This window comes from Rhipicephalus microplus, chromosome 3 (assembly GCF_043290135.1).
Source record: "Rhipicephalus microplus isolate Deutch F79 chromosome 3, USDA_Rmic, whole genome shotgun sequence".
Classification (NCBI taxonomy): Eukaryota; Metazoa; Arthropoda; class Arachnida; order Ixodida; family Ixodidae; genus Rhipicephalus; species Rhipicephalus microplus.
Genome location: NC_134702.1, coordinates 123,008,091 through 123,034,353, shown reverse-complemented (window position 1 = coordinate 123,034,353; position 26,263 = coordinate 123,008,091).

Sequence of the window (26,263 nt, the reverse complement as noted above, 5' to 3'; positions counted from 1 at the left end):
TTGGTGAACTGACTCCCTGGCATGCGTTTTCAGCGGATCGCATTAGTATGTATTTGGGCGTTTTTTTAGTGGTTGGGATTGATATAACTGCAAATCTGCAGACTGGCACATCCGCTGTATACTGCCAGCCATGGCCAGAAAAACAGCTGTCGCTCGGGATCGCCGCCGCGGAAAAGCATGTATGGAAATGACTGACCTTCTACTTACTTCAGGTACAAATGAGGTAACAGTTAGAAATGTTGCGAAGCACAAGGGCAGAAACTTCAAGCATCGCAACTCAGCTGCGTTGAGAGCGGCCTTTTGCATCGTCCCAGCGAGCATTAGGCTTATTGTGGCGGCTGCGTTGGTGTACATGCTGCCGGCGCTTTTTGCTTTAGGTGGGCACAATTATAAAGTGTAAGAATGACCGTAAAATACAGTTTATACATTCCTGAGCATAAATGAACTATTTCTACGCTTGTGCGGTGCCCGCACGAGGAGCGACGACGATCAATGTGTCGTTCTTTGAGCAACGCAGGCTGTCACCGAAAGCTTCATTCCGAACGTCGTAGGCGGTACTTTTCTGACTTGTATGTGATAACACGCAATTTTGAGTTGGTAATTTGGCACGCCTTAGTCAACTGACACAATGGCACACTTTTCCGGTGGATTGCATTAGTATTTTCTTCAGCGGTTTCTTTGTAGCAGGTATCGATATAACTGCAAATCTGTACTCTGGCACGCCAGGTGTATTCTACTATATCGTTCCTTGCACGAGAAAAATACTCAATATTCAATCGTGTGCGCGCATATGTACCCAACAATTCGTCCTAAATTATGTGTACATGTTGACCAGTAGAAAGTGCGAAAAGTGACTGTCAAAGAAAAAAAAATATATCGGCAGCAACAATCTGCCCCCGCTCCTCCAGTCCATTTGAAATTTTTTAGAGTTAAGATTAGATTCTTCGAAAAACTTTGCGCACTAGCCAATATCCGCACGTCATTCGGCTCCCGGAACCCGTTCGCCACTGTCGAATGAAGACGCAATTGTTATTTGCAAACAAATATCGCGTTACTGTTGACTGTGAGGCTTGTCAACATCAAGTTGAAAGGCGTGTTTTGAAGGTTAATAGTGATTTCTAACCCAACCAACATGTTTTGTCGTGACTTATTGAATAGAGTTCTGGGGTCGTAATTCAATGGTCGCGAGGTCAAATCGTTTTGTGAGGTATTTTATTGATTTTTCATTTATTTATTTTTGTTTTGAATGTGGGCAATATTGCTTCTTTCACTTCTTTATTTATTTATTTATTTATGACAAATGCCCCCCCCCCCCCCTTTTTAACCTTGTGAACCATTTTGCACCGAGTACCCAGCACCAGTACTGGGACGCTGCCGCTCCAGCGTCCCAGTACCAGCGCAATTCTGGGTATCAGTCATGGCGCTAAACTTTTTATTAGGCATGGCGCTAAACGCTGGTAGCCAGAAGTGCTGGTTTTTACAAAAGCACATCTCCCAGCTCGTAACCCCGTGCTCGAGGGTCTCAAAACGGACACGAGGGGTTCGTCAAAATAGAATAGGAAATTTGCCAAAATGACAGTTGGGTCTAAGACATATTGATTCCTTACGCACTCGTTGATGTTGAGCATTATATCCAAATTGGCGTTGCTCTCCCCAGGAAAGGAACCGGGGTCGTAGGGTTACATTATAGGGACGTAGCCGCTCGTTGTCGGTGATGTTGTCGAGGTGGTTCGCAAAGGTGTATCTTAACGCGGGGCCTTGGTATTAAACTGCAGGAGACGTCCAATGCTGAGCTCTGTCACCAAAAAAGTACCCAACACCTCTACCCAAGATGTTAACGTGGCAATAATTCTAATTCAGTCCCAAGCCACACTACAGCTCAAATGGTTACGTCAACTTCTTTAACCTCCTTCTAGACTCCTATTAGGAATGTGTTGCACTATGCACTGAGAATGCCATTGAAAAGCCCGAAATAACATGAATCTATGTGGCTGCGTTTTCCAATGAACGTGGCTCGACTAACAAAAAATTGTGTCAGTGTATAGGGCAAGACTGCAAGAAATATTGTCAATAAACGAAGCTAGATTGCCATGAAAGTTATGTAAAAAAATCGGGCTAGAGCACCGATAGCGATTTCAATGTATGGGGCTAGACTGTGAGGAAAAAAAAAAACACTAGGCCCACACAGAACACGGAGAACAGTCGCAGGGAACCCTCTACATCCTAAATCACGATATAATTTGTGTAGTTAGGAGGCATTCACTCTGCCATCTTTCGTCTTTCTTCGGAGATGCCTGGTACTTGCTAAATACTTGCAAGACATTTCGGTGCTATTCTTGGTGCTGTAGTAATGAAGATGAAAGATTATGCTTGAAGTGAGTGTGTGCCACAGTAGATTGGTGAACATGAACACAGTTCTTTTTACGCATCAAGCCTGCCTAAGACCAGTTTCAAGAACCGGCGTGGTTCTATGTTATAATACAGGGCTGGCACGCAGTAAACCCGTATTTAAATCCCATGGTGTCCATAATGTTTTCATTTACATAGTGTTTCTTGTATTTCACGCGCTATTGGTTACAGACACCGGCAGTGCCGGCAGTGGACTATTACGGCACATGCAACACTTCTTGTGATCTCTCACTGCCGCCTCTATAAAGAAAAATGCGTCAACATAGGGGCCTAGACTGCCACAAAAATAGGGTACTTGACACACCGCATGATGGTGGTATTAAACTTGATTATTGAAATAATTATCAAAATTCAACTTACCCTGTGAATTTTTGTTATGCGAAGGAAGCACATGCAAGGTGAATGTGCTTTGTTTTTATTAAGTAATATGTTATGAAGTGGCAATAAACATATTGGCAAATACACGCACACACTTACGTTAAACTGTCTCATATGTTTTACTTGTTTATTAAGAACTGTTTGCAGTTGCGAAACGGCGCCAACAGGAAGATGAGTACTAGCAATTCCAGAAGTGATAACCTGATTTGAAGGGCTTATGCCCGTGAAGATGGCACTCCTGTACACTGCTACATAACTGAACCTTAGCGCATGGCACCTAACTACAATTTACGATACCCGACATAATGGCTGTTTATTAGGAGTGAACATGTAATAATTATAAAATTTGATATCCAGTATTGCAACCCCAATTAACGTTTCACGAACGTTAGGATCTATTTGCACGTTATTTCCGAGACCTGTCGTGGCTCTGTGATAGAATACTCGATAACCGTGCAGATTGCTAAGGTTCAATTCCTGCTAAAACACTGATACCTATTTTTTGCATTCATCCGGTCAAGGCTCCCTAAGTCAGCTTTCTCGTAACTTTCAAGCGTTACAATTGCCCATGTTTGTTGTCTCCGTTCCTGGGTAGACATGAAATGCCTATCATCTTTAGAACATATCGACATACCAGTGGCACATACCCGCCCCCGGGGATGGGCTACAGTTTATTAGGAAAAAATTGACGACGCACGCGAAGAGATTCTGACAATATTCATTTCATGATCAGCGTGTCGTATTGGTCGGACAATCTTACCCACCCATACTAATTTTGGTTTATACCAAGTTAAGCGGATGATCATGAGAGCACCCAGACATAGGCGGCTTGATAGATAGATAGATAGATAGATAGATAGATAGATAGATAGATAGATAGATAGATAGATAGATAGATAGACAGATAGATAGATAGATAGATAGATAGATAGATAGATAGATAGATAGATAGATAGATAGATAGACAGATAGATAGATGTCCAAAGTGCTTGCAATACGCGAAGAACTACTTCGCAATAATTATTAGGAGAACTAAGAAATCCGTTGCAGTGACTTAAGAGTGCCTATCGTCCTCGTGGGTCCGCGGCCAGGTTAGGGGTTCGCTAGCCGGCGGTCGCACTTTTATGCAGACGAGATGCTAGACGGTGAACCAAAGTGCAACACCGAGACGACAATTATCCGATTGAGGCCTCAAAAATTATTTTGTGAGTCTTTCTTTCGGTGGTCCTCATTTCGGTGGGGTGCAGTGGCTCATCATGCATCATGAACTCCCTAAAGTTTTACGATACTAGGTCGTAAACGCTCATGTACTGCGCGATGTCAGTGTACGCTCAATGAAAAGAGATATTTCAAATTGCTGGAGCGCTCCATTACAGCATTCCTTATAATGATGTAGTGGTTGAGGAACTTCGTGGCCCCAAACTTATTACAGTTATCATTATAACTATTTATTATTATTAATATAACTATTTACCATAATAATATATTTCAATAAGTCATTGCCAACCAGGAGCATTTTGGTGTTTATTGCAGTTATTTGCATGAGTTTTCCTTCCTTAGTTCTCATGTGATGTTTGTTTTATTCAACAAGTAATCTTCGCTTTGCGAGAGCCGTCTCACACTTCTTGTTCTATACAAATGCGAATATTCCGTAAAACTCGCAACAGCCTGCGTATGCCACAAGTTCTTCTGCTGGCAGTGCTGCCGTGCGCTGAACTGTAGCGGAACGTAAGCGGACATTAAGAATGCGATGCTGCCGATGTTTTTTTTTGGCATTTAGGAACATGTATGCTATAAAAAGTACCACTGCGGGACTCCCAAATAACATTAGAGTCACTTGTGTACTTTTCATTTGGGCCTCTGCTCAAGAGGGCAGAGGCCCACCATTTTTTCATTTGAGCCTCTGCTACGAGTTTTTCGAGTTAAATTCACAAGGCGTCTTAAAATTAAGGTGTTACGGTGCACCTATTTCACAGGGCACTTTATGGAACGTGGTATCCACTTTCAAACTGTTTTCGGCACGTGAATGGATGAATATGTGGAATGCATTATTAGCTCTCGCAGCCACGCGATATATTCTGTACTTCATACAACGTCCTTGAATAACAGCAATTACATGTATTCGGCTGATATGTTCAGCAGAGATGAGAACACTGAAGAAGACGCTTTCTACAAAATAGTGATTACACTTCAGCCTTCCAACGCAGTTTCGCACGCGTGTCGCCTGTAAATATTTTTTCTCTATCCAAGACGAGGAAGTGTTTAACTACTGAAATGACGCCGGAAATATTGTGCCAAACATCAAAATACTGTGATGCTCAACGTCATCTATAGGTATAGGTGCGCGACAAATACAACATATAAAGTGGATAATCGAGTGAAAGGAAGACAATCTCATATGTCGTTGAAATGGCTAGCCGAAAAAAAAAACTTTCTCTGGTTTGGAAACATACCAAATTTACTCTACATGTTCCACATACCTGCTGTGACGTACGGTGTTGTGAGTCTTCCCAAATTAGAAATTGACATTTTATACCCCTTGTTCCAGTCGACTGTGTTTCTCTCTATCCATCGCACTACAGTAAGAAGAAAAGAAGAATTAGTGATCTTCACAGCAATAGAACCAAGACAATTAGAGTTAGTTATCGTGCGTATACATGAAAGTACACGGGCCTCTAAGTAGCCTCTGTCAATATTAAACTGTTCCAGCCAGGATAAAACACATGGCTTCTCTGTCCCTAGTCAAGCGCTGCAACCAATTCACAACAGCAACACGCTATCCACCGCAGAATATTTTATCATGATCGTCGTCGTCATCATCCTGACTATGCCCATAGGACGGCTTCTGCCATCCGCCAAACATTTGTTCAGGTGAACCTATAGCATTTACGCAAAGAACGTGACCACTAGTGCATAACAGAACGTAATTAATGTGACTAATCTAAGACAAGCGCCTCTTATGCGGACCTAGAAGCCAAAATGCTAGGCGAAATTCCTGGCAGTGCGAGTGTGCCAAAATGTCAACGCATCCAGGAAAAGTACGAATGCCATGTGGTGTCATGAATCGTTGAATTTCACCTAGATAGCATGCTAGGCATTAAATCTGTAGCGTGACATGACTAGTACAATTGACAATGCGTCATTGTAGTCAGTATAGAGTTGGGATGTCTCATTTAGCCTAACACTAGAGGAGATGCGCAGCATCTACTTGCGTAATATTAACACTGCTTTCACAACCATCAGCTCGTATTGTGTAATGCAGCTTAGTACCTGCTAACTTCTGTTCAAAATTGACCATAGCTGGCCAATTTCAGGCTAGTGCTGGCTACTAGGAGCTAATTTCATCTATCGGGTCTAGAGTATCGGCTTATTCTGCTATAAAGTGAATCATCTTGCCTAACTGAAGCAGCTCCTGCTAGTATTCATTGCTTTTGGAGAGATGTGTTGGCAGGATGTTGCGATTGTTGTAGTATTGACCAGCGGTACAGTGTTTACATCCACTGTTAGATGTATACGTATATAGTTCAGTGTTTCACGTGTTTGTCATCACTGGCTAAATTTTACTGCTAGTTACTTGGAGTGGTTTCACCTGATATTCACTAGGAAGACAAAATGTTGGTTCATCCACTCTAATCAGAGCGTAATATTAATCTCGGGTGCCGTGATTATAGTCTGCCGTTTCTACTTGGTGTGGCTTGTTCCCGCTGGATTGCACTGCTGAACAATGCTTCTTGCGCTTGATTGAGCTTGCTGGCTCTACATCAGACTATAATTTACTGGTCTTGCAATGCTTGGCTTTAAGGGATACAGGAAGTCCTAACGAACGTTTTAAATATTTATTCATATGCAAGTGATCCTTACAGAGCGTGAGATCTGTTGAAATATGTTTTCGCAATTCTTTCTTGTCTCCGTGGACTCCGCCATACTGCAAATAAATATAGGTAGTACATAGAATATATAAAAGAACAGCTCAAAGTAAGAAGGCACCTAGTGGAATATTTCCTGGTCAAGCCATATCAATAAGAGGAGGTCTGTAAAGTGGCGTTGTCACAAGTCCCGTTAATTAGGGAGGCGATCGCCGGGCCAATTCCGAGGGCCGAAGTAACGGCCCCCCGAATTGCACCACGAAAACATGGACAATTTAGATGTGGTCCTATTTGGCACGCCAGCGGGCGGCAGCTGTGGCCCAAAGAACAAGTCAGAGACGAGAGTTGATAAACAAAACAAAATTATATTCTCAATTATGGCAGATCAAAACGATACACAAATATGCATACTCGACAGTAGTTGAACACGATATGTCCCCAATCAAAAAACGTACTACACAGTACAATCAGCCACACTCGAAACAACGGACACAAACAACAATACACACTACAATGCAGTCCCATGCATCGAACAACCAAGACACTTAAAGAATAAAGAGTTCGAGAACGTATTCAGTCCATAGTCCTTGGAACAAAAGTCAGAATGATACTCTTCCGAGAGTCACTCACTCAAAGTCCAGCGTTGTTGTCGTTCCGGTGCCCCTGAAGTTTCTCTTCCAGGAAACCTCGCGTCTTCACTAGGCCGCTCTCCAAGCACCAAACTTCGCCGGTAACGCGTAGGCTTCCCACGCGTTGCGATTGCACGACGCGTCTTTGCTCTCTGGCGGTATTCTCAATCTTCTGCTTGTTGCATGAGTCTTCACCCCTCAGGTGGAAATCCTCTTCATTACCTCCTTTGTCACTGAGAACAAAAAATTTCGCCCACATGGCGGAAGGACCCTACGCACACTAGCGCAACATTCCTTCTTCTCCTCTGTCACTGAGGACAAAAGGCTTCACCGACAAGGCGGAACACCTTACGCACACAGGCGCGAAATTCCTTCTTCTCCCCTGTAACTGAGGACAAGAGGCTTCGCCGACAGATACGGCGGAAACACCCTACGCACACTGCCGTGAAATTCATTCTTCTACTGATCTCCCTTCTCCGCTCCCCGGTTAAATACCCTTCACGCCAGATTCCAGAAAATTCTCATCGTTGCCGTCGGCGCGATGTGCAGCGAAGGCTGGGGAAAGTGTGAGTCGTTTCGAGGGCCGTCCACGACACAAGACGCAACTCCGCATCACCACGCCCCTTTCCCTCGAGAACCTTCCACGGCTGGCTCGGCCGCCGATGTGAGGAGGTTAGTCGGTGAACTACGCTTCTGAGGGGAGAGAGACGGCGCGCCCGGGGAGTCGTTGGATGCTTGTTTTCTTCTTTATAGTTGACCTTGAGGTGCCTTTCTAAACAGGCGTTTAGTGTTATCATGAAAAAGTCAACATCGAGAGCTATGCTCCAAGTCCTGCCGAATGCAGGCACTTAGGCGGGACGCTTCAAGATTGAAAACAACTTCCGGCTGCAGCAAGCCTACAGAAAAGAATTAGCAATGACAAGAGTATATACAAATTACACTATTTCCTGCTAAAGGAACTATGTGTAGGAGTGAAGCAGTGGGGGCCAGCGCTTATACTTGCGGCATTGTTAATCCTGGGGCTCATCGTGCCGTCGCCCAGGAGAGAAACCTGGGGAGGTCCAAAACACGCAGCAATGACCCAGTGTTTTTAATTCGAACGTGTCATTCACAGCTAATGGGCAATGAGAGAAGGCTGATTGGACACTGACATCCATGATCCGCATTTAGTTAATGTGCATGCCGATAGTCTGTTGCTCAACAACGCAGAGAAAAAATCTCCCAGTGGCACTACCTGGAGATCGAGATCCAGTTTATATATGTAGGGCTGGCCAGTGTTGTGCCGTGATCTTACCGGCCTCTACGGGAAATCTCGTCCTGTGTGGAGCGACATTCCACGACAGCTTCAACTACAGTGGTGAAACAGTGACTTCTGCTGGGCTATTGGCTACCGGACCAAAAACCGCTTAGACACACCCGACTACTCAAAGGGACGAATACAGCGAGAGCTGCCACCTCCTCTGTGTTGTACAGTGGCGGATGGGCCTCACATCTGGACTTGATCAGCAGGAACACTTTCCAGATTCCTGGGCCAGCAGCCGTGTCTTGGTGCATTGTTATCTCCGGGGCCTGCGAGGAGCTAGCAACGCTGGATGAGTCAACCTGGAATCTTGCCACTCGTGGGAGTCTCCTCTAGCCGAGGAGTTCGAGGTCATAGAACTGAGCTGGTTGCGCCATATCGCTCCTCCCTGTGCAACAAGGTGTGCGTGCCCTTGCACTTTCTTAGAAGAAGGTTTGACTGCCTGTTCGGGGGCGGAGTGGAGGAGGAGAATCCTACAGGAGGGACCTGAAGTCAATTGTCTTCCCTCACAAGGAACCATGAGAACACGGAGAGTATAAAACGCGAGCGCAGAGACGCTCGGTTGTGCTTCATCTGTTTCATGTTGCTCCACGTTACTCTAAACATGTAAATACTGTGGATAAACGCTTCTTTTTATATGCGAAGCATTTCTTAGCGAACTTCAGCGACTTTGCGCGTATCTATCTATCTATCTATCTATCTATCTATCTATCTATCTATCTCGCTATCTATCTATTCACCTACGACTTTACGCTCTCCTGGCCATTTCAATAATGCCTTTGAAAATCATGACATGATTGTCATAAATGTCATGATTTACAATTCATGGTCCTGCAGCCTATGCGGTGGTTTCGTTCACATGGCATGTTGCAAAACTGGCATGTTATGACATCATTGCATGACCAGCACAAACGACAGATACTAACATGAAAGTCATGACATGCGCGTCATGTAACAACATGACTACATGCCACACTCATGATGCGCTCGCGGCCGTTTCACTAGCGTCACATATACCAAATTTGGTATTACGGTACCTGAATGGATTATGAAGGCATGTGACTGGTGCAAACATGATATTTAAGAGATGTGTGTCATGTAACGACATGACTACATGCGACGTTAAAGGTGCGCTGGCGGTCATTTCACTATCTGCACTCTTACATAATTTGGTATTAAGGGACGTGAATAGATGATGAGGGTATGACACTGGTGCAAACATGATAAACATGAGACGGGTGTCATGTGACAACATGACTACATGTTACGCTCATGATAAGCTCGCGGCTATCGGGCTAGCTTCACACGTACCAAATTCATTATTACGTGACGCGAACGAACGGCGTAGGTAAACACACATCCAAACATAATAACCACGACATGCGTGCCATGTAACAACATGACCACATGCCACACTTATGATGCGCTCGTGGTCGTTTCGCTACTTTCGCTTTTGTCAAATATAATATGACGTGACGCCTATGGATGACGAAGGTATGTGACTGGTGCAAAACATGATAATCATGGGATCGTGTCATGTGAGAACATGACTACATGCCACAGTCAAGGCGCTAATACAATTCAACGTGATGTGGCGCGCGTGCTCGCCAGCGTTCATATCGTCGCATCGCACCGGCGTTGTCACGCCGGCGTCGCCACGCCAGGCGCTGGCCCTGCCATATTTATGCAGGTGCGGACAGCGCTGCGTTGCTTTGACGCATGCGCGTTTCAGCGCGTCCGGTGTCCCTCTGTTACGAAAAGAGGGAGACGCATTGTTGTCTGCCTAACAGATTGCTGCGAAATGCAGGATGTCGCATTTCGCGCCGGTTGCCGTCTGGCCGTGCCGACGGATGGTGATCACGCTTGGCGTCGCACTATAGTGTGCTTGCGTTTTGCTACACTAGCGTCAATGTGCCCAGCGCGCGCGCGCGCGTCAACGCTACATTGGAGTATTGTGGGCCAGTTAGTACGGGGTAATCATTTTCGGCGTGTTGTGTGAAGTGCAATTAATGTGGTCGATGCAGAGTGCGGAGCCAGTTCCCGACCCGTCAACTAACGAAGCTGATCGGTTCCGGTAAGGCGAATGCGGGGGACCTGCGCATTGAAAATAAAGGAGGCTCCTTCGTTCACACCGTTCACGAGTGGCGCCGTCAAGGTGGCCCCCGTTTGGGACTAGAAGGGGAAGACTTACTCGGAAGATCTTCTGACAAGAAGCAGGCCATGCACCACCGTCTGAGTTTAAGCCCTTGTTGGCACGCACGCGTGCTATTAAGAATGAAGCCGGGACGCGACCACTGAGCTGACCGAGACATAGTAGCGGCAAGGAGACGAGCATATCTTCCCCGCTGTACGTCCTTACGAAGTGTTGTTAGGATATCGGGGTGCCTTACAGTCGCGTCCACACCTTGTCAGCGCACAGGGCCTCACGGTGTACTTTCCGTGCTTAAAGAGGCTTCTATGAAGCGACGTGTAATGAGAGAGCTCACGAGGCTCGAGCGTGAGAATGGCTGCCGACGGGGGTCGGCCTGGTATGAGAGAGAGTGTGACACACAGAAAACCTCCCCCCCTCTTCGTGTACACCATAACGTGATATTCACTAAAGCAGTGCCTGTTATAAAGGTATTTTCCTGATTGGTTGTGGCGATGCGAGCCCACACGTGTGATTAGCTTGTGTCGAGACCCTTTGTTCCATCAAGGGTTGAAAAGAGGATACTTGAATGCGAAATAGGAGCGGAGGTTCGGGCTTGGACTCGGACAGACGCCTGAGGCTGCAATAAAGCGTCTCTTCACCGGACTACAGCTCTGCCTTCGCGCTACCACCGTGCACTCGAGTCATCGAGGGTACCCATTCCGAACCTCAAACATCTTCCCGCCTTAGCTAGTTAGAAGCTAGTCGAGAAGAAGAAAATTAACTGGCGCAGTCGACGTGGAGAAGAGAGTCCGCTGCGACGAAGGTGCTGATGTCCGGGAAGCTGACAAGACGCTCACAACTTTTCGGACCTGCTGGTGCTCTGCGAGAAAAGTAGCGTCAAGACACTCGCTGCTTTGGGACCTGTGGGGTGCTACGAGAAGTAGCATTGGAATTCAGCACGAGCCTGCTGGTCAGCACGAGCCAGAAGTTGTGCAGCGCAAGAGTGCTGCGCGTCGGTAAACGAAAGCCGAGCAGCACGGACAATCGGCGCGGCTTACTTCAGACAACGAGAGGGGTGGTCTGATCGAGCAACCGCGGCATCAAAGGATTCGTTGCAACTAAAGTTGGCGACGGGATGGGCACAGTTCCAACCAACGTGGTCATCGGGAGACGCATCGCTGCAAGGTGAGGCCTGCTTTGTGCACTCTTGAGGCCTTAATTTTTTTTCTTACTGAATGCGCTTGCGTTCAGGCACACTTTCGGAGATGGTGGATTCAGAGAGACATGTGATGGAAGGTGAGAGTATGAATGAATTTGATCGCCCCGCGAAATGATGCTCGAGATAGAAGTGGTAAAGCTCAAGCTTGAGCTAGAGAAAATGAGTCGTCGTGTGCCTTGTCAGAGGAGCCAAAGAACCGGAACAAGCATTCTAGTATTGCACGGCACAAGAAAGTGCTAAAGGCAGTCCTAGCACCCATGCCCACTAATGAGCCGATTCTTGCAGCTTGGTTTATCAATGTGGATGTTCTTTTTGCGGCATTGAGAATTCCTGAGGAAATAGAGGGCTCGATTCTGTTGGCATTCTTAACCGATAAGATGCATATGTTTGTTGCCAATCAGGCAGAAGCTGGGGTAATGCCGTATTTAAATATAAAGTCAAGTGTGCTGAAGAAGCTGAAGATGACTCCGACAGAGTACCAGCGAATGTTTCCGGAAATCAAACGAGAGGCAGATGAATCGTGGAGCCAAGTGACGGCACGCCTGGCGACCATGTTCGCTTACTACCTTAGAAGAAGAGAAGTGGAGTCGTTTGAAAGTATTCAGGAATTGCTGATAGCTGACAGGCTGAAACAGTTAATGCCAGATGATCTCCACTCACTGGTAACTCAGCAGGAAATAAAGGGTTGGTTGAGGCCCAGGGATATTGCCGAAGTAGCCGCCAATTTTAAAGAAAGCCTCGGCAGCGGCAGCCAGGGCAGCTACCGCAATGCAGGGCTAGAAAATTCGAATCATGGGCAGCAATCCAAACAAACCATTTACTAGAACGAAATTCAGCCCCAAATTAGGAGCGTGTTTTAGATGCGAAAAATTGTGTCACTTTCAGAGAGATTGCGAGCTTTCACGTGACACTGCTGCTAATACAGCAGAAGTTTAATGTGTAGCTCCCCAGAATAAGAGGTCATTTGAGAGCCGAGCTACACCTTCTCGGCAGTCTACCATTAGAAAAAAAACCACTGATGAGGGATCCTCAAATTGATATTGTTGTGGGAAACAAACCTTCTTTTGCACGCAATGACTCAGGTGCTGACGTCACGGTGGTACGAGCTAATGAAGTGTCCACTGAAATTCTGGACCAGAGTAGGGGCACAATAGGACTAACAGACGCTTTTCGTCATGGTGTTACTGTATGGTGTTACTGTATGCACCTCTAGCTCTTCGAACCTCGCTGGGAATCGCTGCTCGGCCTGTGAAATTGCGATGCGCATTGACTGATCAGTTGAATACAAGTGTGTCGGTATTGCTTATACTCCAGCATATTACGAGTTTCTCCATCGTCGTCGGCAAAATCTGATGAGTTATCTAAGGGAGCGTGACGCGAGGGTGAACTGTGTAAGAGAGGATATTAGACCGAAGGGGTATTCATCGATGAGGGAGCCAGAGCACTTACCTCGATGTTCTAGCTCTAGCGCTAACGCAGTGCAGTGCACAGAGGAGAAACTGGACGGCCAAGCAAGGGAGTCGCAAACGACTAAGTCCGCGTCACTTGTAGAGCAGACGCAGTTGAAAAGTTCCAATTTTGCTTCGAAATGTAATGTGTACAGCGAGTGGCTTGGTCTATTTTGTGGAGATTATTGCGACGGGAAACAGGAACACGATGAGCCACAGGCCGATGCGTGCCATCAGGTGAAAGAAGGGTCGCACGTCAATGTAACTGGCGTGCTCTATCGTAGAGAGCAATTAGACGGGAAGCATTCCCACAACTTAGTGGCGTGAGAGTCGACGTGAGACGAAGTGTCAGCGCACGACAACTCTTGCGTTGGTAACTTCCCAGAAAAGAAAACAACAAAGCGGGCTAAAAAGCGGCTAGCATTGGGGTTCGGCGGTATAACGAGTGGGTTACACGTCTTGCGTAATCTCCGTTCTAAAGGGAAAGTCATCAGACCAGGACAATCGCGTGTGCGACTCAAAGATGAAGTTGAGTCATAAGCTCTTAAGAGAATTTAACTACCAGTTTCTTGAAGAAAGTTTTCTTCTGGGTTGTCTTTTGGTTAGTTCTGAAGCAGTTTTTTATGTAATCGCCATGGACAGAAGTCATTGTAGTAACTAGTTTTGCGTTTTCTTTTTTCAGTGTTTAGTTATGGCGTGTTACCGAAGAGTGGCGACATTGTGAAAGGCTTTTAGTGACAAGTCAGTTATTTATCGGTAAAGGCAGTTTGAGGGTGTCGAACACACTGCCGTGATACGTAGAGGCACGGGTAGCGTTTAATTGAGGTAGAGGCCTTCGCATTGATTTCTGCGTGGTCGGCAATCATCCGCAGTGAAGCTTTTTATTTGGCTATGAGCGCATCAGAAACGGCAAAGAGAGGATGCCTTTCTAAACGATAGGTGAATGTGCACGATCAGTGGCATTCTTCAGTGAGAGGTTGAACCAGTCGCAACGGGAGGCGTCCACATTTGAATGAGAGGTGAATGTGAAAAAAAAATTGTTCATAACAAAGACGCATTGCGCAAGAATGCGAATCTCTTTCGCGTCTCGGGCGAACATAGGATTCACTGATCGTAACTGTTAAGTGGCAAGGTGATGTTTTGTATGTTTCATATGGCTGAGCTCTTTTGCTCATTGTTGTTGTTGATATGTAGCCACTGAAGCAGTTACTGTGAATTTAATGACGGTACAGTAGTTTGCATCGCACGTTTATTGTTATGCGTTCTGTGAAAGTGGGACGAACAGACTAACAGTTCCGGCGTGATGTCAAAATGGTTGTTTGTTGTACTAGGCATTTTTGGGGGCGAAGCTTCCTATAGCGGCACCCGTTCATCCCTTGTAGCCGCTGTAGTATGTAACACGTATAACAATTTGACCTCCAAGACGGTGCCGGTGAGAGATATTTCTTCTGTGCGTTGTTGAACAGTAAAAAAAAGTGCTCAATGTACATGCCAATGGCTGCTAATGGGGAATGAGAGACAGGAGTATTTAGCTTTTAGTTAACGCGCACGCTGCTATCCCCATTAGAAGCCATTGGCATGTACAATGAGCACTATCTGACAAGAAAGGGTTGATACGTAATACTCGCTAGGTGTAACCTCCCAAGTTTTAGAAAGGTTTAGCGAGCGTTGGGCCGCAGTGCCATGAATATAGTGAACTAGTATATACCATGAACTAGAGGTGGTTAAAGGTGGGAAGTAGACCCGAAGCGCAAGCCGTAAGAAAGTGTGCGTGTGCCACCTCCCGTTTAGTCCTTGGAATGTCCGCTGGATGGCGGTGCCTTTATATGTGGAATATATGATGAAAAAATGCGAGATGTTGGTACTTGGTGTCTTGAATATATGGACAAACGGACCCCTAGACAAATGCATGAATTGACGCACGAACGGATGCAGCGACAGATGTATGGACGAATGCAGGGATGGACGCACGCACAGATGCACGCACGGACGGGCGGATGGATGCATGGACGGTCACACAGACGGACGCATGGACAGACGTAAGCAAGAACTTCGCCCCACTCTCCATCATTCACTCCGTGGATACGCTGCCGATTTTTTTGTTGTGTTGTTGTTGTTGAGAGGCGAGCTCACCTCTAAGTGGTAGAACTGCTTTTAGGTGTAGTACAGGTGTTGTGTAGGAATAACTTTGTAGATAAATATGGTAGCAATTGTGAAGTAAGTTCATTATCATTTTTTTCTTGGTGCGATCTGTTGAGACACCGTATACCTATAGCGCTAGGTCCGTCACTCTGAGTGTGTTATGCGGGGCCTGGAGCGCGCATGAAGTGGGGCTCACGTGTTGGGACAATGACCTCCTGGTGTATGAATTTAAAAGCAAGAGCCGCTGGACTATGCACTATGCGTGTGCCCTGTGTCGAGCTAGTGTGGACTGGCGCTGTTGAGTTCATTCCGAGTGCTTTCTTACTTCTTGTGCATCACGAGAGTGTTTTTTTTTTTCGGATGACCATTTGAGAGCATTATATATATGTGTCACTGTGTCGTTTTCGCAGAAGGACGTGAAAGTTCTCCTGTTTAGATTGAAGTTAAAATCGGTTCACGCATGTGAGTGCACCAAAACAGAGTTTATATTTAGTGATTTTTTGTTTGTTTTATCGCGTTACGTGACATCAAGTATCCAGTAACACTCTTGAGGGGGGAGGTGTTAGTTTGAGGTTCTCATTATCAGCGCGTTGTGTGTAGCGCAATTAATGCAGCTGATGCAGAGCGCGGAGCCAGTTCACGACCCGTCAACTAATGAAGCGGATCAGTTCCACGAAGGCGAACGCGGGGGACCAGCGCATAAGAAATAAAGGAGGCTCCTTCGTTCACACAGTTCACGAGTGGTGCTGTCAAGGTCGCCCCCGTTTGGGACTAGACTAGAAAGCGTCCAGCAAGAAGCAGGCGTGGTGCTGCCGTCTGAGTTTAAGCCATTGTTGGCACGCTCGTGTGCCACTGCGAATGACGCGTGGACGCGACCACTGGGCTGACCGAGACATAGTGGCGGCAAGAAGACAAGCATAGCTTCCTCGCCGTACGTCATTACCAAGTGTTGTTAGGATGTCGGGGCGCCTCACTGTCACGTGCACACCTGGCCAGCGCACAGCACCTCACGGTGTACTCTCCGCGCTTAAGGAGGCTTCTATGAATAGACGTGTAAGGAGAGAGCTGACGGGGCTCGAGCGTGAGAATGGCTGCCGACGGAGGTCGGCCTGGTATGAGAGAGAGTGTCACACGCGGAAAACCTATCCCCTCTCGTGTTGTACTCCATAGCGTGATATTCACCGAAGCAGTGTCTGTTATAGAAGTATTTTTACGATTGGTTGTGGCGATGCGAGCGCACACATGTGGTTGGCTAGTGTCGAGACCCTTTGTTCAACCGAGGGTTGAAAAGAGGATGTTTGAATGCGAACTATGAGCATAGGTTAAGGCTTGGACTGAACCTATGCGACACCTGAGGCTGCAGTAAAGCGTCTCTTCACTAGACTACGGCTCTTCCTTCGCGCGACCACCTTGCACTCGTGTCATTGAGGGGAAACATTACGAACCTTAAGCATCTTCCCTCCTTAGCTAGTGTAAAAGCTAGTCGAGGAGGAGGAAATTAACTGGGCCCTTCATGACGCGCTCGCGGCTGTTTTGCTAGCTCTACATATACCAAATTTGGTGTTACGTGACGTCAATGAGTGACAAAATATATGAGTGGTGCAAACATGATAACCCTGGCACGCGTGTCATGTAAGAATATGACAACATACCACGCTCATAGCATGCTCGCGGCTGTTTCACTAGCTCCACATGTACTAAATTTGGTATCACGTGACGTGAACAGATGACGAAGGTGAACGACACATTAAAACATAATAGTTATGACACGGAAGTCATGTAGGGCATCACTTACTTCCACCTCGTAACATTGTGTTAGTTTAAACGTGACATATCAGCAATTCTCTTTCATGCTTCGCATATCACTGATTCCATCTGTACACGGCATCTGCCTTTTTTTTTCTACTCCGGCTTCTCAACTCATCTACCCCTGAGGCTCGGATGGCTGAAGCCAGGACCACGCTACCCAAGGTGCCACAGTCACGGATGTGGTGGCATGTCCCGACACCTCTTTTCTAACACCAGTGAACGGTTGTGCAGCGCGAGAAAGTCTTTTTCTTCAGTAAGAAACTCGCTAGCAGACGTTGCTTGCGTCCACGTTTCGAGGCGTGATATGGTAAAATAGTGCTTCTGAGAGAGGAAGACGAACAACTGATTTTTGTCTGCCATAAGGCGCCACGGCGCAGTGCCTAAAGACAAGGTAAAGCTCGAAAACATATGCAGCATTTCTTCCAGTGTTTTTCCGGCGCCGCTTAGCTCGGCGTCATCGCTTGAACGCCGAGAGAGGGTGGCAAACCATGTGAGGAGTGCCAAGGCCAGCGTCAGCTCCACGTGGCGGAGAAAGTGTCAGAGTGGGTCGAAGAAAATGAACGCGAGACCTCGCAAAGCAGTGTGCAGTGTTCGTAAGTTCTGCAACAAGAAATATTTCAGAAAACCGGTTTCATGTCTTATTTGCAGTTCTGAGGTAAGAAAAACAAATCGCAGTACCACCGAAAAGATTTTGTTTTTAGTTCTAGCGCCAGCTGTGTAGAATAGAAAGAACCAGAAACTCGCAACATACGGCCCCCGAGCTTGAAAGTTATTGTACATCTTTGAGGCCATGAATTCAGCCAATATACTCAGGCTTGCTAACCCTACTGATGGACTTGAGGTTTAGTGTACTAGAAGTGTTCTTCAGTTTGGCGCTCGAGAACAGTTCAAAGAAATCTCGAGCACTTCCTGTCGAGGCTTCTGAGGAACAAGCTAAGTGAAATACAAACATCAGTTCAGAATTTTCGGGTCTCATAGTGCACGGTGACGACCTAACAGATCTGAGGTGGGCGGCAGCCATGTTGACAGCAGCAAACGATGCTTTTACGAAGCGGAAGTTGCTAGCAGCCGTGCGCTGATTGGTTCTCCATTCGTCGATTGCTCGCGGCATCGGCGCCGGCGCAGCAGACATGTGCATTGTCCAGAAATTGACGTTTCGGACACTGTGACCGGCAGCGTCGACGCCGAGTGACGCCGCCGAACGAAACACCGGGAAAGCGCCGTGAAAATGCTGCATATGTTGCGGGCTTAACGGTAGCAGCGAGAGATGACGAGGGGACACGCATTCGAAATGGGGGCGCAATCGTCACTGGGATGGATGCCTAGAGAGAGTGGAGTGAGCGTAGGCTAGCAGACGCTGCAGTCATCAGCATTGCGACGCAAGAGTGTGGGAATCGTGCGAAATGAGGGACAGGGGATGCGCATGCACAGTGTGGTTGTAAATGCCTCTAAGAGGGGTGCCTCGAAGAGAGAGAAAGGAAAGAGCATAGGTTAAGAGACGCTGCGTGCATCGGCGTTGCAAGATGAGAGAGTGGAGAGCGAGAGAGAGGGTAGGGGCGCTCATGTGCAGTAACGGTGATCTTGCCGCATGCCGGATTGAGCTTGATCATAAGACGCGAGTTTGAACACATTTATTGAAACTCTCATAAACTCTCATTTAAACTCTCATAACGAGAGTTTGAACACATTTATTAAAGGGAGTTTCATTTTAGACCCGAATTTGGAGGTGTGATAAATTTTTCTGGTCGTTGAGCTTGCCATGAGCAGCGGCATTAGGCCGCTGTGAAAAAATACATTTATGTGAGCATTAACAACGTGTTAAGAGGAATTAGCAACATTTCGTTGCTCTAACATGACATTGCTACACGCAAGCTGTGGACGCAGGAATACATGACCGTTCGCCACATTTCATTCTAGCTGGTGTACCTAGCTGAGCTTGTCTTCTTTCTTACGATACATGTTTTGTTATTATTGCTACCGTAGCTCATGCTTACGCGGATATATGTGACCGACACAAATGAATTGTCAGAATACTGTTTCGGTAGTTTGTGGAGTGATGGAGTACATATGCATGTATGAAAGTACTTTGTTGTCATCGTCGTCCACGAGGGATGCATATTGCGCGCGGCGGGGATTTGATAATACTGTTTTTTCGCTCTTTCAGAAGGCCCTGTTAGGTGTGAACATTGGTGGGCAGAAAACCGACCTCTATGAGGAGTTTTCTGCCCGCACTGGTGCGGACACGCCAGGGCCGTGACACTCCTACATTAGGCGACAGTACCTCCTGGTGGAAGCTGCTGCGTCAATGCGTCCTAATATGACAACATCAATAGTTTTGCCGAAGCATTTGTCTACCACAAGGGTTTGACCATTAACGCCGGTTGAAGTTTAAAGCAGGCCTCACTCATACTGGTGAATACACGTGCGTATTAACGGTGCCCTTTCACTGAATATTACGTTTTCTGGTGCCATTTGCGCAATGCTCCTATGCTGTGCCGGCTGAGATGTCCGCGAGTAAAGAATACGTCGTGTACAACTGTGACACTTGTGCAAGGTACAGTTCTCAATGAAGGTAAAACTACGCTATATTATATATATATATATATATATATATATATATATATATATATATATATACGCTGAAGAATAATTTTGGTTGCCGCAAAGTACAAGTGTGAATGAAGATATATGCGCTTTCACATAACAGTTAAGTTACCCCACATTTTGACGGGAGCCCAGTCTTTTTCAACGCATAATATATTTACGGATTTTCCTTATCTTTGTTGGCTTGTTGAGCCAGGAGAGAAGGGGCCAAATAGGAAAGATGAACAAGAAAAAAAAGAAAAAGAAAAACTAAGAAAGAGAAAGAGAAAGAAAGAGAAGAAGAAATGAAAATATGGCTATTAAGGAATGGACGGCATGTTAAGAGAGTAAAGTGAACGTGAACATTGTAGTAGTAAAAGAGGCATGCGATCATTGACGAAAGCCCGCGAACCATCGTACAATTAGCCACAGCTCCTCTGTTTCATGGTCAATGCAAACGTGGTCACACTATGTACCAAAAAAAATTGTCTGCTAGAGGGAATCGACGTGCACTGTCAAACTTTTAGTATCAGCATGAGTTGTTTGACATCAGTACATGCATGGTGCATAACGCCGGCTCGCGCATGATTGCATGATATTATATATATATATATATATATATATATATATATATATATATATATATATATATATATATATATATATATATATATATATATATATATATATATATATCATTACTAGGCATAAAAAATAGAAATTCAGAGAAGTAGTGGTACCACTACTTCTCTGATTAATAGCTAATAACTAATAGCTAAGCGGAAAACAGAGTGCAAACATGAGATAATCACAGAAACTAGACGGAAAAGACGCACGCTACTTTCTTCTCTCCGTGTTTTCTAAGGGCAAGTACTTTACAGAGTGTAATAATACGCGGTAACAACAGTAACCAGTAGATTAAACTCGTATGTGAAATTAAGCATTTCGTTACCCTATTGAAAATACTGGGCTTGTGAATTGGTGGATATGGTGGAAATAATTGTGGATATGGCGAAAATATTAGTGGATATGGTGGAAACTGTAGTGGGCATTATGGCTGATGACAGCGAGAGTGGAAACAATGATGGCAGATGGTGGTAGTGGCGGCAAGCCAATGGTGGTGACGGTGATAAACGCCGGCTTATGACGGCTAGAGGGGAAAAATGGTGGCAGATGGTGGTGGTGGTGGCGAACCGTGATGGTGGAAAATGCCGGCTGATGGTGACGAGGCAAAACGTCTTTGGTGAATGGCTTGGTGAGCAAGGTGGATGACGGTGGTGTGATGGAAGCTTGGTGGGTGATGGTGGCACGATGAAGAAGCTTACGACAGTATGTGAAATCACTTATTTCTAGCGTTTCATTCTTGTATGTGCACAAATATATGTTTATGATCAGAAGAAACCAACGCTGCTCATCACGCTTTCCAGCACGTTTATTTTTTCATTATAGTGGTGTCAACAACGCTTCAATTTTTGTGAAACATAGAATATGCGGCCGTGAATATATGTTTACATTTCGCGCAAGCACTTACATCAGTTTGACATTCGGGATGTGTTTCTTTGTTGTGATGTTTAGAAGACTAGAGGTGTCACTGTGAACAGTGCCATTAAGTGTTTTACATCAGCGCGCAGTTGTCGAGAAATAAATGAGCTCCAGTTCGCAATGGCCCCTTTAAATGTTAGAGCAGAACACAGCGGTGACTTGATATTACCACGCTAGAAACGCAACCCTGGCGATTCTTCCACACTCTATTGCTTTAGCCGTACTTTTAAGTTAACAAAGTGCCTGCGAATATGCATAAACTTTCACTTTCGACCATCGAGACAAGCCCCAGCGAATTCGACTTTCACCCTTCTGTTCTACTACCACGATTTCCACCAAAGGGTAATCCTACCTACCGAGCCCGTAGAAGTGTTATTGGTGCTGCTGAGTTTCAGAATGCACATTTTTTACGAGTGAAAATGACAATACAGCACATCTGTGACATCATTTAACCTAAATTAAGCTTTTCTTATGGTGTACGCTGTCCGCGAAAAATGAGAAAGATATCGAGGCAACGCGCTCGCAGCAGTTCCACCAAATGTACGCCTCCCCTCACCAACAGCCGTCGGTCGCACTCACGGCCACTTCACTGGGCCTTATGCGAGAACAGAGACTAGTCGATTCTTATGCTTACTGAACGAATAACATCATTGGTGGAAATTGCGGGGTACAACTCGCTATACAGCCCCACGAGCTGGATCATCGCAGCGGACGGCGCATTGCAGCTACCACGATGACTGACCAGGCTACTCAATGTCAACAAGAGCCATCAGCCCCGCAACCGATCGTTGTGGTGCAACCTCGTGACCCAGGCCCATTCAACGGCACAAGTGGCATAGACGTCGACGACTGGCTGGTCCTATATGAGCGCGTCAGCAGCAGAAACCATTGGGATCCGACGCTTATGTTGGCGAACATCATCTTCTACTGGCATGGCATGGCAAAACTCTGGTACGAGACATATCAAGACGAGTTGATCAGCGGGGACAGTCTGTAAACAGAAATTGCGCTATCTGTTTGGGAAACCCATGGGACGTCAAGTAGCCGCAAAGAAAGAGCTTGCGACTCGTGCCCAGACATCCACAGAGCCGTACATCGCGTACATCCAGGACGTGTTGGCTTTGTGCCGCAAGGTCGACAAGGACATGCTCGACGAGGACAAAGTTGGACACATCCTGAAAGGAATTGCCGATGACGCTTTCAATTTTCTGCTGTGCAAGGACTGCTCGACGGTGGAGTCGGTCATCGAAGCATGTCGTCGCTTCGAACAGGCGAAAAGTAGGCGCATAGTCCACCGATTTGAACGCCTTCCCAACACGGCTGCTACGTCCTCTTGCGAAGATTTGCTCACACTACATCAACCACCAGCGCCGGAAAACGTCACCAGAATAATCCGTCGGGAACTCGAGGCTATGGCACCCGCCATGTCTAGCGTCAGCGCGCCAGGACACAACCTCGATGCTGTTTCACTGATACAGACCGTGGTTCGCCGAAAGATCGCGAATATGGGCATTTCGCCACCTCATCAAAATGCCCCTGCTACTTCCAGCTCGGCTCCAGTCGTTGCGGCTGCCACTCCGAACCGCACGTTCGCGCCAAGACGAAACCCAGCTGAATGGCGCACTCATGATGATAGGCCCATATGTTTCACGTGCCATCGGATAGGTCACATCGCTCGCCATTGCCGTAGCCGTTGGACCACATCACCTCGACCGAGATTCTACGATTGGGGACCTCGCTCGGAACGTGCACCTTATGCCCCGTCCTACCGTGCAGAGACAGGTGCAGAGCATAATTCAGAACGTCGGACCAGCCACTCGCCATCGCCCGTGCGTCGTCAGTCCCGCTCGCCCCAACCCCGCCGTTCTCGGTCTCCCTACGACCGTCGCTCGGAAAACTAGCCGGTGCAGCCCCCGGAGGTGACGCTGCATACACGACTCGGACTGCAAATCCTCTGATTACTCCCGACCAGCGGTGCAACCTTTTCACAATTCTCGTTGATTGTTTACGTGTAACTGCTCTTATTGATACCGGTGCGCAAATATCTGTGATGAGCTCAGACCTCCGCCGCCGCCTCCAAAAAGTTCTGACGCCTGCCATTGCACCTACCGTTCGTACAGCGGATGGGAGTACTCCTGCTGTCCTTGGAATGTGCACTGCGCGAATAACGATTTCTGAGCATCAAACTTCAGTTCTGTTTGCTGTACTGGAAAATTGCCCTCATGACCTCATCCTTGGACTCGACTTTCTGACTTCACACGCTGCGCTCATTGACTGTTCCAAAGGTCTTCTTGGGCTCGAACTACCATCCTTTTCAGAGACCGTCTCTACCAGCCCACCTCGTCTACGCTCTGTCGATTTCCTCAGACTTCCGCTGCAAGCCGCAATCCAAGTCCAACTCTCGCCATATCCTTCAGTACCCGATGGTGATTATGTTGCTGCCCCAATTTCTGACGTGACCATGACACGTAATGTTGCACTCCCCAACACGGTGGTTACCGTCAAGGACAACCGAACTTCATTTCCCGTCCTGAATTTTGGCTTCTCAGTGCAAGTTATTCCTCGCGGCATGTCACTTGCGCATCTGACACCACTGGTCGACCACACAGTTTCCGCCCTAACCACCGTTCCGCCACCCGCTTTTCCATCAACGTCGCTCTCGTCACGTTCCTGTTCCGACCTTTTCAAGCCAATGCTATCTGACAAGCTCACCTCTGAACAAGTCTCTGCTCTCTGCCGTGTGCTTGCTTCTTATCGGGAGATATTTGACTTCGGCGACCGTAATTTGGACCAGACATCCGTGGTAACTCATCGCATCGACACCGGTGACGCTCGGCCCATTCGCCGACGGCCCTACCGTGTGTCAGCCCCGGAGCGTGCTATTATACAGCAAGAAGTCGATAAAATGCTTCATAAGGGCATAATCAAACCATCATCTAGTCCCTGGTTTTCACCCGTTGGACTTGTTAAAAAGAAGAACAATAGCTGGAGATTTTGTGTTGATTACTGCCATCTCAACCATATTACCAAGAAAGATGTCTATCCCCTACCGCGCATAGATGATGCACTCGATTGCTTACACGGTGTCAAATATTTCTCTTCAATAGACCTTCGGTCAGGCTACTGGCAGATTGCTGTGGACGACAAAGACAGAGAGAAGACGGCCTTCGTGACTTCTAATGGACTTTATTAGTTCAAGATGATGCCTTTTGGATTATGCAATGCCCCCGCGACTTTTGAGCGCATGATGGACTCTCTCCTTCGAGGCATGAAGTGGACCATCTGCCTCTGCTATCTTGACGACGTTATTTTTTTTCGACTACATTCGACGACCATCTTACCAGTCTGTCCACAGTGCTTGATGTTTTCCGACGTGCCAACTTGCAACTTAACTCGTCTAAATGTCGCTTTGGACAACGCCAAATCTGCGTACTCGGCCATCTTGTTGACGCTGCGGGCGTTCAACCAGACCCTGCGAAAGTCCGAGCACGTTCTCCAGAGCACTTCGTCGTCGTCAACCTCAGGCATCTACTTAGCCCGTGTCAATATAATATTGTTACGGTGCGATGGATGCCTTTATTTACAGGAGATGATCAATGCGAGAGTCCAGGGATCTTGCCGATCACCGCTCGTGCGAACCTCGTTCTTCTCTTCTTCCACGCGCATCCTCAGTATCGTAGCAATTCCCCCTTTGCAGACGATGCTCACCGGGCGAGTTAGGCTTCGTTGCGATGATGATAGCGTTTTAAACGGGCAACATGAACGACGTTGGTCTTGCTTGAGCGGAAGCCAGTTGACAACAGCCGAGATATCACGTACGTGACATCGCTTAGACGTTCCAAGACAACAAACGGACCGGTGTAGTTGGCCAGAAACTTTTGGCAGAGGCCGCGTTTGCGAAGCGGCGTCCAAAGCCACACGAAATCGCCTTTCTCAAACCATACGTGCCGGTGACTTCTGTCGTAACGGTTTTTGGAGCGTTTCTGTGAGACGAAAGTTCGAAGACAGGCGATGCGCCGGGCCTCTTCTGCGCGGCAAATGGTTTCGGCGAGAGTAGGTTGATCAGTCTCGGAAAAAGGAAGGATAGTGTCAAGAGCTGTGCGGGGTTGGCGTGCGTAGAGCAGATAAAATGGACTGTATCTCGTTGTTTCGTGCTGTGCCGTGTTGTAGGCGAAAGTTATAAATGGCAAAATCGCGTCCCATGTTTTGTGTCCAGAATCAACATACATGGAAATCATGTTGACGAGAGTCCTATTTGTTCGTTCCGTCAAACCATTAGCCTGCGGGTGATACGGGGTAGTGTGACGAAAATGGCACGAAGCAAGACGAAGGAGGTCTTCAACTACATCGGCAACAAATTGCCGCCCGCGATCACTGATGATGACACGGGGGGATCCATGGCGTAATATAACGTGCGACAGCATGAACTGTGAAACATGAGCGGCCGTTGCCGCAGGAATCGCCGCAGTTTCGGCGTAACGTGTGAGGTGGTCAACGCCCACAATAATCCATCGGTTACCGTTCGTTGATCGCGGAAAAGGGCCGAGCAGGTCGACACCTACGACGTCAAATGGTGAACTCGGGGGTGCTATGGGATGAAGTAGTCCGGCTGGCGGAGTTGTAGGACGCTTGTGGCGTTGACATTGCTCACAGCTCGCAACGTATGCAGTCACACTTTTACGCATCTTCGGCCAGAAGAAGCGTTCTTGCGTGCGATAAAATGTCCTAGAAAAACCCATATGGCCAGATGTTGGGTCGTCGTGCATTGCTCGAAGTACGTGTTGTCGAAGACTTGTAGGCACAACTA